Source organism: Ranitomeya variabilis, chromosome 6 (assembly GCF_051348905.1).
Source record: "Ranitomeya variabilis isolate aRanVar5 chromosome 6, aRanVar5.hap1, whole genome shotgun sequence".
NCBI classification, from domain to species: domain Eukaryota; kingdom Metazoa; phylum Chordata; class Amphibia; order Anura; family Dendrobatidae; genus Ranitomeya; species Ranitomeya variabilis.
Genome location: NC_135237.1, coordinates 360,526,076 through 360,540,307, shown reverse-complemented (window position 1 = coordinate 360,540,307; position 14,232 = coordinate 360,526,076). Strand labels below are relative to the sequence as shown.

At 44.4% G+C, this 14,232-nt stretch overlaps 1 long non-coding RNA gene across 1 annotated transcript in view; it reads left to right on the top strand.

Annotated features, from left to right (window-relative positions):
- The first annotated feature begins 11,725 nt into the window (after positions 1-11,725).
- Positions 11,726-14,232, top strand: part of LOC143781176 (uncharacterized) — a 59,509-nt gene continuing 57,002 nt past the window's right edge. The window contains exon 1 of the long non-coding RNA XR_013216604.1: positions 11,726-11,818. This is a non-coding gene — a long non-coding RNA (uncharacterized LOC143781176). The remainder of the gene's footprint in view (positions 11,819-14,232) is intronic.

The window sequence follows — 14,232 nt, the reverse complement described above, 5'->3', positions numbered from 1 at the left end:
TAAATAGTGAGTTCACAAATTGCGATGGTCTTGCTTAAATTGCAATAGAAATAGGAATTTGACCCGAATGTCTAGACCCATCCTTAAGGCTGTGTTCACATATTGCAGCCAAGGTAGGGTTTTTTCTTTTGCCACAACAGCAACCAAAACCGCACCGTGTGCAGAATTAAATTTTTTTTAAATCATGTAAAAAATGTTTCTATTTTATCACAATTGCAGCAAAAAGTTGCACCACAGCTGCAATATTTAAAAGCCAGAAATTTATGGCAATATGCCTTTCGGTTTGTTTTTTGCAAAAGTGTAATTTAAAGTTTGCAACAAGCCACCTGGGAGTCACACCAAACATGTGGAAAAAGGTGCTCTTGTCAGATGAAACCAAACTCGAACTTTTTGGCAACAATGTCAAACGATATGCTTGGCAACACAGCTCATCACCCTGAACGTGTGTGTCAAAAATGGTGGTGGCAGCATCATGGTTTGGTCCTGTTTTTCTTCAGCAGGGACAGGAAAGATGGTTAAAATTGATGGGAAGATGGATGGAGCCAAATACAGGACCATTTTTGAAGAAAACCTGTTGGAGTCTGCAAAAGACCTGAGACTGGGACGGAGATTTGTCTTCCAACAAGACAATGATCCCAAACATAAAGCAAAACCTACAATGGAATGGTTCGCAAATAAACATATCCAGGTGTTAGAATGGCCAAGTCAAAGTCCAGACCTCAATCCAATCGAGAATCTGTGGAAAGAGCTGAAAACTGCTGTTCACAAACGATCTCCATCAAACCTCACTGAGCTCAAGCTGTTTGCCTAGGAAGAATGGGCAAGAATTTCAGTCTCTCGATGTACAAAACTGATAGAGACATACCCCAAGCGACTTGCAGTTGTAATCGCAGCAAAAGGTGGGGCAACAAAGTATTAAAGGGAACCTATCACCCCGTTTTTTTCGGTATGAGATAAAAATACTGTTAAATAGGGCCTGAGCTGTGCATTACAATAGTGTAGTTTGTGGACCCCGATTCCCCACCTATGCTGCCGAAATACGTTACCAAAGTAGTCATTTTCGCCTGTCAATCAGGCTGGTCAGGTCGGATGGGCGTGGCTTCTTCCCCCAGATATTGCGTAGTTTTCCGTTGGTGGCGTAGTGGTGTGCGCATGTCCAACGTCCCCAATCCTGCACGGGGGGGTGAAAATAGCAGCGATGTCCGTTATTCCATTGGTGGTCGGTGGGCGCGGCCATCTTCCTTTGGCCGCGCGTGCGCAGAAGCGGCGCTCTGCTGGCCGCGGCTTCAGGAAAATGGCCGCCGCGATCTCCATCTGCGCACGCGCGGCATCCCGCGGCCATTTTCCTGAAGCCGCGGCCAGCAGAGCGCCGCTTCTGCGCACGCGCGGCCAAAGGAAGATGGCCGCGCCCACCGACCACCAATGGAATAACGGACATCGCTGCTATTTTCACCCCCCCGTGCAGGATTGGGGACGTTGGACATTCGCACACCACTACGCCACCAACGGAAAACTACGCAATATCTGGGGGAAGAAGCCACGCCCATCCGACCTGACCAGCCTGATTGACAGGCGAAAATGACTACTTTGGTAACGTATTTCGGCAGCATAGGTGGGGAATCGGGGTCCACAAACTACACTATTGTAATGCACAGCTCAGGCCATATTTAACAGTATTTTTATCTCATACCGAAAAAAACGGGGTGATAGGTTCCCTTTAAGTTAAAGGGGCCAAATAATATTGCACGCCCCACTTTTCAGTTTTTGATGTTCCACAAAATAACCAATACATTTCGTTCAACTTCACAATTGTGTTCGTTCCACTTGTTGTTGGTTCTTCACCAAAAATTTACATTTGGTATCTTTATGTTTAAAGTATGATATGTGGGAAAAGGTTGAAAAGTTACAGGGAGCCGAGTACTTTTGCACGGCACTGTATATATATTTATATATATCAATAAAAAGGTTATAAGTTGTGTTTTGGGTAATACTATTTTTCAGATTTACACTAAATGAATGTTTGTAAGTACTTGGTTGAGATATTTCATATGCAGAACCTATGTAATTTTTTAGTTCATTGTTAATTTGAGAATCTTGTGATTTGTGACCAATCAATGCAATACCGTGCATATGGCCTTGCTTGGTTGCAAAAATGCCGTAAACAATAGACAGCTTTTAATAAACGATAGAAACTGTTATTGACTTTGAACTCAACTACCTATGAATCTGCTACTGTTTGTTTAGCATAGATCATGATGTGTACAACTAGGGTGCACTGTCACTTAACAGGTGTTTGAACATATGGTTGTACAGTCATATCAGATGTGAACTCTGTCAACTAGACAATAACAAAAATTTCCCAATATGCTACGTACCTTATTATCCTATTGATAAATTACAGACAGAACTATTTTACATATGCCTTATACATTTTTGAATTACATCTTTTAAAAACTGCACCCCATATGGTTTCCTCCCTGATGTACATGTTATTGTAGTTGTATTGTGTTCCCCATTTCTTCAGCCAGTGCTTTTATTATGCCCACAGCAAAGGTAGATTTTATATAGGCAAAGCTATGGCAATGGTTTATAATTACACATTTTGCTAGAACTTTTGCTTGGAATTTAAAGGGGTTGTCCACTACCAGGACAACCAATTCTTGATCAAAGTGGTTGGACCCGATAGCATAATAAAGTCTATATCCACCTCACATGCCGACACTGTTCCCTTGGTGTCGACAATGGTCCCCGGTGTCAACACTACCTCTCCCCGGGGCTCATGTGCTGTTGTTGTGACATGTGACGCCGGTGCCCAATCAGCACTGGTGTCACTTTTTCTGCCTTTGGACAAATCGAACATGAAGAGGAAGTCAGGGCTGAAGCTGATCCCTGTCTTCCCCTTCCATTTAGTTTGTCTGAATGTGGGGACAGTGACGCCCGCACTGATTGGGCACCGGTGTCACAAGTCACTACACTGCACGGGAGCCCTGGGGAGAGCGAGTGCCGGCACCGCCGAAACTAAGGCTACTTTCACACTAGTCCGTCGGTACGGGCAGTCGCAAACCGTCGGCCCAATGTACCGACGGATAGTGTGTTAATTAAGCACAACGGGGGCAGCGGATGCAGTTTTTCAACGCATCCGCTGCCCCATTGTAATGTCTGGGGAGGAGGGGGCGGAGTTCCAGCCGTGCATGCGCGGTCGGAAATGGCGGACACGACGCACAAAAAAACGTTACATGTAACTTTTTTTGTGCCGACGGTCCGCCAAAACGCGACGCATCCATCGCACGACAGATGCGATGTGTGACCATACATCGCAATGCGTCGCTAATGCAAGCCTATGGAGAAAAAACGCATCCAGCAGACAACTTTGCAGGATGCGTTTTTTCTCCAAAACGACACATTGCGACGTACAGCAAACAACGCTAGTGTGAAAGTAGCCTAAGCCAGCAGGGGAGGCGAGTATAAGCTTTATTATGTTATAAGCTTTATGTTAAGTTGTCCAAGTAGTGGACAACTTCTTTAAACCTTTGCACTAAAAATGTTGAAACGCATCCTATTAATCAGCAGCATTTTTGGAGAATGTTCTAAATTCTTCACAGATTTTCTTTCACTCCATGTAGATTGAGCCTTTTAAAATGACATCAACATTTATTTTACTATGAACTGATATAAATTTTGGTATCGAAAAGGTATATGGCACTCCAAGGTGTGAAAAAAAGAATGTAACGCTTTATTTGAAGTACAGTCCAAAAAATAACGTTTCGGTCTTAAAAGTCAGACCTCCATCAGATTGATTGCTATCCTATGGACACAGCTAAATCTAGCTCTGTGTTAGGAACTGGTGTCGCGTGCATCGCAATCTGTATGTGGACCACAACAAACAGATGTGTGAATCCAGCATAACTTTGCTCATCTGGCTTCAAGTCTCGCATGAAATTTCTCTATCCTGCTTTAAAATAATTACCGTAGGTAAATTCAGACATCATATTTTTTGATCTGCATAGTTGATCACAAGGTATTCACAGAACCTGAAAGCCAGGTGCCCACGATCCGGAAGTAGCAGCCCTTTAGACACACTGTATGTTCTCTGCATTCAAAGTGCTGCCGTCTATTGAACGCAGGTGAATCCACATGTGTTCATTGAACCGTGCGGATTCACCGCGTTCAATACAGTGTATGGGTGAAATTGACATGCGGTCTGGAAAGACGCGCCGCATGTCCGTCTCTGCGGGTGAGCAGTGGGTGTCACTGGACAGATAGTGCACATGGGATTTCTTGAAATTGCATCCACTATGCTGTAACATCTAGCCTCTGCGGATTTGAAGCTGCATAAATACACAGCGTCAAACCCGCAGCAATTACTGATTGTGGGCACATGCCTTAAATATCAGGCAGTGCTTCAATAGGATGCAGTTATATATCCCACAAAAACAATGCTCACATTATAGTTGACATGTCCACTATATGGTTAACTTCTCGTTAAATGTGTGATCAAGATACTTAAAGCTGGCTCTTCTTCCACTGGAGGAAAACAAATCTGTTCCAAATCTAGTTGTAAAATAGCAGTTAGTGTTAGAAAACAGATATGTTCTGTTTGTGCAATATCGTTATATTTAATGGAAATGGCGAAAAGGCAATGTGATACATACTTTTATAGCCTGCATATTCACCATTGTGTTCACTATTATGGCTTTGTCCCCTGGGGATGAGTGCTGGGTCACGGTGAAAACTGAAACATTGAAAACTAAAACCAGTAGAAACCAATCTGGTGTTTTCTCTTTTTGAGAAAATAACAATATTGCATGCTGTCAGGATCAAAGCACCTGTTGATGGTTTCAGGTTTTTGCTTGTTTCTACAGGGTAAGGAGGAGATAGGCCAGATGGCAGGTGGGAGAGTGAGCAAGCAGAGAGCTTTCACAGTGGTTGCCCGAGGCACATGCTGCAACAAGAGAGTTTCAAAGCTATGCCTGACTTAGCTATTACTGAAGATGAATGTGATCAAAGATCGGTTCATTTCTCCCTCTTTATTAGTTTAATTTACTTATTGCTTTTACAAACTTTAACTTTGTAGCCACATGTGTATAAACCACATCAATATCATTATTTATCTTTAAAAGAAACATTCCATGTGAAAGGGTTTGGAGGTTTTATACAGGTGCTTAGACAAGATATTTTTAATTAGTGCTTACAGGGGTTGTCCACTACTATACAACTCCTTATAAATGCTCCCAGATTGCTGCATAAACTATAAAATAAATGTATAATTGCCTTAGACCGGTGCCGCTCCTCTGCTCTGAGCCCTGTCACCCCACCAGCTTTGTGACATAATCAGTGTTATGTAATTACTACAGACAATCCGTGGCCGCTGACTGGCTGCAGCCTACACAATTCTGATAGAGAAGAAGATAAGGTTCTTCCATTGATGGAATTGAGGATGCTGTGTTATTCACCTCTCCTGGATCCAGCACCAGGCTACCTGTCTTGCTCTGGCCACGGCCAGCTTTCTCTGCTCTTCTGCATGTCAGACGGATTGGTAACTCATCGCACTCCCGTGACATCATGCTCCCTTATAATTCGGCACAGAACGCTGCTTGAGTATTCAGGTAGATGGTGTTCGCTGCTACCTCAGACTGCTTTCCAATCACAATGTAAACTATTCAGGAAAGGGAAATTGTGACCGGTGAAAAATGTTTTTTTGGCCTGCTTTAGGCAACATTTTATCTAATGATTTATATATGGTCTGCAGTAAAATGATAGTAATATACAACATTGATGAGCCTGTACTTTTCCCACATTTGAAGCTTACTCCGGTGTGGACCCCAAGACTATCCTGGATAGCAAGGGTTGGTGAGGTCAGTCCCACCCCCACTAGTACTGTGAGTTTATATTACCATTTGATCATATATACGGTACATATTCAGTTCGGTATATCATTATTATTGGTCTTTTCTCTTCTTAAGTGTTGTCCAGTCCATGTTTCTTTTTTTCATGTATATTGTGATTAGCAAATCCTGTGTTATCAGCTGTGTATAGATGTGTTATGCTATGTGCAGACGTTGAATGTTTTGTCAGTATTTTACATCAGTATTTGAAAACCAAAACCAGGAGTGGGACAGTCAAAGGAAAAGTATATTAGAAACACATCACCACTTCTGTATTTATCACCCACTCCTGGTTTTGGCTTACAAATACTGCAGTAAAAGAAACTCATCAAATGGGCAACATGTGCATGGGGCCTTAAGGTACCGTTACACAAAACGATTTACCAACGATCACGACCAGCGATACGACCTGGCCGTGATCGTTGGTAAGTCGTTGTGTGGTCGCTGGAGAGCTGTCACACAGACAGCTCTCCAGCGACCAACGATGCCGAGGTCCCCGGGTAACCAGGGTAAACATCGGGTTACTAAGTGCGGCCCTGCGCTTAGTAACCCGATGTTTACCCTGGTTACAAGCGAACGCATCGCTGGATCGGTGTCACACACACCGATCCAGCGATGACAGCAGGAGATCCAGCGACGAAATAAAGTTCCAAACGATCTGCTACGACGTACGATTCTCAGCAGGGTCCCTGATCGCTGCTGCGTGTCAGACACAGCGATATCGTATGGATATCGCTGGAACGTCACGGATTGTACCGTCGTAGCGACAAAAGTGCCACTGTGAGACGGTACCCTTACTGACATTGTAATCCTGGCCCTGCTGATAAGGAGCCCTCCTGAAAATTCTTCCTAAGGGTGCTTTAACATTGCGTTTTGGTATCCGTTCAGTGGCCCCATCACAGTTTATGTCCGAACCCCAGCAAAATGGGATTTGGATGTATGCACCGAGGGTGCCATAGACTACAGTATAATGGTGCCGACAGCGAACATGCGCTCTGCCGTTTATCATTTTCAGGAGTATACGCCTACTGGAGGCAGGCGCTCCAATGTAGTAGACTGTATCTGGATGTCCACCTCCAGTAGGCGTACACGCCTGAAAATGATGCACAGCAGAGTGCACGTTCGTTCTGTCAGCATCATTATAGTCTATGGTCCTGCGTGCGCAAATATGTCTGAATCCCATTTTGCGGGAGATTCAGAAGTAAGCCCAAAGGGGCCACTGAATGGTGTCAAAACACAATGTGAAAGCACCCTAAAGAACAGGAAATACAAGTCTAATAAAGGCCCAAGTAAGCCATTGTGAAAACTGCAAGATTAATATTTTTTTTTTTTTTTTTTAGGAAACCGTTAAATTAAGAAAAAAATTACAAAAAGTGTATAAAAAAAACACAAAAACCTTATTTAAAGGGAATCTGTCACTAGGTTTTTTTTCTACCTAATCAGAGAGCAGCGTAATATAGGAAAAGAGACTCTGATTCCAACAATTTATCACTTAGTTTATTGGGTGCAGCAGTTATGACACTGTCAGAGTTCTTAGATGTAGCATGAAGCAGAGCCGAGAAGCTAACTCTGCCCACTCCACAACTTTCTGTTTATAATGTCTGTTGATAGTAAGCAGCTTATCAGAGGAGCATGCGTGGTTGGTCTAGCAGGCGCAAGTCCTAGTCCTAGCAATGATAATGTTCTGGTGATAAAATCTTCATTGTACGTTAACAGCACACAGCCTGTTAACTGTTAACATAAGTTACACGTCGCTGAATTCAGTGTCTTAACCCCTGCATCATCCTGTCCTAAGATTACATAGCAAAAACCTGTTGACAGATTCCTTTTAAACAACATGTGATTTTCTGATAGTTTCCCTTTAAGGCTGCTAGCAGGAAGCTCATACCAAGACTCATGGGTCCATTGAAAATGACTGAGTAAATCAATGCAATCACTTTCTCCTTAAAACTGCCCCCTACTTTTAAAGTTCCTTATCACTGCCCCCTACTTTTAAAGTTCCTTATCGCTTTCATGTTTCTCTACTTCTTCCGTTGGTCCTCAACAGATTTTGTTTTACAGCAATCAAGTCTTTTCTGTCTCCACATAAGATCCCAGTATGAATTATGAAATGAATAAGATATTGGATTGCAAGAGTTTACGGGAAGTTTCCCTAATTAACAGATTGTAAAGCAAACAGTCCTGAAGAGAGAAATTGGGGTTCTGAAAAGACCACTAATGCCCAGGCTTGCTGGACAAATTTCACACTAATCGTCTATCTTTTCTGTTGGACCAGACTATGATGGACTCTAAATTCAGGGAAAGTTGTTACCTCTTCCAGATCCAGGCTCTAAGACCACCTCCTGCTGTGGTCAGCTGCAAGCCTGGTTAACATGATAGCCCTATATGTTCCTGTGACATCACACTCTCCAGCTTTATAGACCATCTCCGGCAGCAGGATGACTGATTCACATAGCTAGTATTCACTGCTGCAGATTGCTTCCAAAGTTCTGCCTCATGACAAACCCAGCTCTGTTACATTGGTGGGTAAATCCGCGAATCTGCAGTCAGCTCTGCGTAAGGGTATGTTTCCACGGTCCGGAATGGCAGCGCTTTGGACGCAGCAGATCCCCGCTCCGTATAAAGCGCTGCCGGCATTTTTGTATGCGCAGTGATTCCGCAATGTGTTCATTGAACACATGCGGAATCACCGCATCCTATACATAGACTGTGTAAGCGTCTCCACAAGATAAATAGACATGCTGCGGTCTATAAAGACGCGCCACATGTGTCTTTGAGTGCATAGTGGAGATGGGGTTTTATAAAATCCCCTCCACTATGCTGTAACATCTGCACGCTGTGGCTGTTCGCAGCGTCCAATCCGCCGCGTTTCCTGACTGTGGAAACATAGCCTTATACTCCATGACAAACTCGGCTCTGCTATCACTGACTCAACTTTGCCAGACCGCTGCCAGCTCTGCACTGGACTCTGGAAAAACTCATGGCTGCCATAGACTCTATGACAAAATCAGCTTTACTATTTCTCTGATTCAACTATACTAGTTTCTCACTGACGAGTCTCGCTACTCTCATTTTCTCTATTTTTCTTCTGCCGTTATATCTGGATCTTCCTGCTGTACCGTCATTCTCAACTCTGAGGCTCCACCTCAACACGTGAGATCTAGCATGCTGCAGCCAATCATCTGACGCCAACTGTTAGCAGCAGTCACGTGACATTGTCATGAGACGGGCATTGAACACAGGGCTCAAGCACAGTAGTGACACTGGTCTGGGAAGTATGTATGCAGCACTCTGTAGCCATTCATAAGGGCGGTCCAGTGGTGGACAACGCCTTTATTGCAGATTGATCTATAATATAATATAAATATATATATATCAGTAAAATAGATTGTAAGGCACACTTTTGTCACAGGTTCCATTTTATTTGAAACCTACTAAATATATTGAAATAAAGCAATACTTAGGTCACTCAAATACATATAAGCTGATAAACAAGGCAGATAGACCAAGTTCTTACATTTAAAAGTTAGAAAAGAGCTACTGAAGATATGTCACACGTAGCGGACGGGAGCTTCCTCAGGGTACAGTGTACCAGAAAAAAAATGGAGCGCCCTGTTCTGGAGAGCAGTACAAAACAAAACTGTACTGTAAAGAGCGGCTCTAGACAGCCAATCAGTACATTCACTTCAGCCATAAGGATGAGGTCAAACCGCGCAGCTGAAACTCTGCCCACAGCCAGTTGCCAATGGCACGATTTTTTAAAAAATGAAATTGTAGAACCATTGGACACTGCGGAGGCGACTATCTGATGACCATTTTATGTTGATGAAAATATTGTATCTTGAGGCCAATTTAATTTGGGAGACCACTATATAGCATTAAGGGCATGCACAGTGGGCAGAGTTTTGGCGCAAGCAGCCAGGCGCAGTGACGTTACTTGTGGGGATAGCACTGGTCTCTGCGTGCCAAGTATTCGTCTCAAAATGTGTACTGACAGTGCACTCTGTTGCCGTTACTTCTGATCAGAGCACACTGTTATTGTGCACAATTGCACAGTGACAAGAATCTACAAGGCATCTGTCGGAATTGACAACCGATGCATGCGTAGTAGAACAGGGACCACCGCAGCCCCTGAAACAGACATCACTGATGATGCCTCGATTCAGGGAGGGGGCAGAAGCCGCCCCAGTGACCTCAGCCTCTGCCCCTGATGACGCCTTGTCAGGGGTGTAACTACAACAGGTGCAGGGGTTGCAATCACACCTGGGTCCTGGAGCCTAGGGGGCCCTAAAAGTCCCTTTGGCCTATAGAAAAAGACTATTGCTATTAAAGACTTAAAATATTTAAAATATTTGGGGGCCCCGATGGAGCTTTCGCATCGGGGCCCATGAGTTTCAAGTTACACCACTGCGCCTTGTATAATCCCAGGATGCAGTGAGAATCTCAACAGAAGTGTCATCAAAGAGGGAGTAGTAAAAATAATAAAGCAGTTACTTTACTTAGGGAAGGATAGGGAATATTTAACTAAAGTATATTAGAGCAGAGATTAGATTATGGAATTACATAGATGGACAGGTCAATAGCGGGCAGTATTCCCCTAATCTATTCCCACTGCTACTTAGTATTTGTTGTTGTTTTTTTTTTATTTCGCCATTTGGTTCCCAAGATTTGGGCCTTTTTATTTAGTGCCAATTTTTACTCTTTTTCAAGGCGGCCTGGCTCACAGGGTTCTCTGGGGGAGGGTGGGGTTTAGGCATCGACGCTTATTACCCTGTAAGCCACAAGACCAAAAGAATTAGCACTAAATAAAAAGACCCATGTCTCTGGAAGTGTATGGTGGATTAAACAAGTGGAATACCCAGGGGAGCAGGGGAATAAAATAACAGTAAAAATTTCACACTATTGACCTGGTGACATTTCCTTTTTAAAGGGTATAAGCAAGCATACAGACCACCCTATGAGCCATAGGAACATAGAGACCACCCTATGAGCCATAGAATACTGTAGGGTCCAGTCCAACATAGGAGCATAGAGACCACGAGACATAGGAGCAAAAGGACTACCATATGAGCCACAGAATAGGGACCAACCTATGAGCCATAGAATAGGGACCACCACTAGAGCCATAGGTGCATAGGGACTACCCTACGAGCCAGAGACCACCCTATGAGCCATAGGAGCATAGGGACCACCCTATGAGCCATAGACCACCCTATGAGCCACAGAGACCATGTTATGAGCCATAGAGACCATCCTATGAGCCACAGAGACCACCCTGAGCCATAGACCACCCTATGAGCCACAGAGACCACGTTATGAGCCACAGAGACCACGTTATGAGCCCTAGACACCGGTCCCATCTCTGCTCATGCCCTTACGCTGTCACTGACCAGCTGTACTGGCGTTCTGACTTATAACGGGGTTCACTGACAAGTCTGCCATTTTGGCGTGGGCAGCGGCGACCATAGGCCAGTACCGGCGGCCCTGCGTTCTCCTGAGACCAAAACTACTGTTATTTCACCACTTCTTTCTTTTTGGAAACCTACCAGATTTCTTACTTTCTGTAAATATACGAAAACGTCATAGATGTAACACAAAGTGTGAGCTCGGTAGATGAGATCCATAGTTCTTAATAACAATATGCACTTCTGCCGAGGTTGTGGAACTACTAGTACCAGCATGATGACTGTGCACAGAGCGGAGCACCAGCACATGTCTGCGCACAGCTGCTGCGGCTCCCGCCTTGTCTGCTCTGCGTGTGGAAGCTGCAGACGTCTCCCCTTTGCAGGCATAGCGCTGCCACGCGACGGTTGCCATGGAGAAGGCGAGGCGGCATGTGGTGACGTCACACTACAGAGCGCGGGAGAATTTGGCGGCCAGTGTAGCGCGCTGTCAGCAGTAGCCGCCTGGTGAGCGCTCACCTCAGCTGCTTGGTGAGGAGATTAGTGCAGTCACCTGAGGTGGGAATGAGAGCTGAACACATACAGCACAGGCTGTGCCCGGTCCATGAGGGAGGCTCAGCTGTGTCCCGGCTGGGGGTCCCGTGCTGGAGCAGATAATTGCGCAGTGCCTCTTACCTCACATTTGGGCACTAAGCCTAAGTGCCAGATACAGAGATGAAACTGTAGTTTGTGTTATAAACAGTTATGGAGGCTTCATACGAGTAATTAAGAATGGCATGTATAACGCCATAGTTCAGGCTTACCAAAGACTGAGTGAACGGTGACATGTGGTCAGTGTAAAAGATCACCCCACTCCTGAGAAAATGTTTAGTTGCGCTCTATAGACAATGGTAGCCTGACTGCAGTAACATTCTGGCGAAGTGCACGGAGCTGGTAAGATGCATCATGTCCCTTTACAAGTGAATTTGGCACCTCCTATTCCTGCACGCCCCGCATTACTAGTGATGGGTGAACCTGTGGATGTTTAGGTCTGGCAGGTTCGTCCGAACAAATAAAAAACGCTTGGTACGAGTACCAGAACGGTCCCGGACCCCGATCAGTTGTTTGTCACGCTATCCTCTGTATGACAGCATGAGAAACAAAGGTTGTGATCGGCGATAAGATCATTGCTGCCGGTCAGTGAGCTGCAGTTCCAACGCTGTCATGTGACAGCGTGAATCAGCAGCTGTGACCGGCTGTAAAAAATTTTACAGCCAGTCATAGGCATCAGCTGTTGAGAGAGTACTACTGTTAACCTACGCCTGCTGCTAACAACAGCGAGAGCAGGTGACGCTGATGGGAGTATTAACCTGCACTATAAATAAAAAATTAAGTGGAGTCTCTTCTATTTTTGATAACTAGCAGAGGCAAAACTGACAGCTGCGGGTTGCAACCCTCAGCCGTCTGCTTTGTCATGGCTGGTTATCAAACAGTACGGTCCCCATCCATTTTTTTTAGACGATTTAAATAAATAATTTAAAAAAATTGGTGTGGGGTTCCCCCATTTTTGACAGCCAGCCAAGCGAAAGCAGAGAGCTGGGGGCTCGTATTCTCAAGCTGGTAAAGAGGCCATGGTTAGTGGCCCACCCCAGCCTAAAAATAGCAGCCCGCAGCCATCCTAGAAAAGGCGCATGGAGACCCCTCTATTCTTGATAACCAGCCATGATGAAGCTGCCAGCTGTCAGTTTTGCCTGCGCTGTTATCAAAACCCCCATTTTTTAAATTTACTTTATCAGCGACCGAAGGCGTAGGCTGATGGGAGTAGTACTCAACAGCTGACGAGTGTGACCGGAGGTAACCTTTTTACTGCTGGTCACAGCTGCTTGCTTACAGCTGTTATCTGACAGCGTGGGAACTGCATCTGTCTGATCGACGGTAATGATCTTAGGGCCGATCAGAGCCTCAGGTGTTTCTCACGCTGTCGTATAGATGACAGCGTGGGAAACACGATGATATGTGTGTGCCAAACCCAAACAGTAACACGGACTTCCTGAGAAGTCTGTTCGGGTTCACCCATTGCTACTTATTACAACTGGCATAAGAAGCACTTTAGACCTCATTCAGACGTCTGTGTTTCCCATAGGTATACAATACGGGATTTCTTGGAGGTACCGAAGTCTGGCAAAAAATTGTAACATATGTTTTCGGTCCAGTTAGTTGATGCCATCTCTGCACGCTGTTGAAAAATAGTTTTTTTTCTATCATGCACAAGAATACAACAATAAAAACAATGTCTTACTAAAGTCGTGGTCAGGTGACAATATGTGTAATCTTCAAGATTTTGCCTGAAGTCTTTCAGGCTTTACTTGTGTTTTGTCATCCATATGCCATGTGTGTATCTGTATTTAACTTTTGTGTAACATCCATGCATCATCATCGTATTTTTACATCGATATATTAAAATGTGTGTGTTCACATACGGTTTCCATGATTAGTAATAGCAATGTATTCGTAAATGTTGGATACAGTACAGATGTTCAGTATGGGATCCAATTTTTTACTGTTTTGTGTACCAGTAACTTGACTGGGCAAATCTCATCTATTATATGGAAGGAACCTGAGGTGAGGGGTCACATTGCATAAAACTGTGACAGAAGACACTCGCCACCAAATTCTCCCACGTTTGGTCGTGTGACGCCACCGCACGCTGCTGAGCGTCTCTATAGAAACCATTCATGGAAAGAGTCCTAAGTGTTGATATGGCTGCCACAGAGCTCTGATCTAAAAATTCTTAAGTCTGTGAGCTTTCATAAAGAAACAGAAGGATTTCCATAAGCCTACATCCACAGAATATCTGTGGTTAGTTCTCCATGATCTTTGGTATAACCTCCTTGCCGAGCTCCTTCAAAAACGGCTTGCAAGTTTACTTGAGAGAATTGATGCCATTTTGAATGCATGACCTGTTC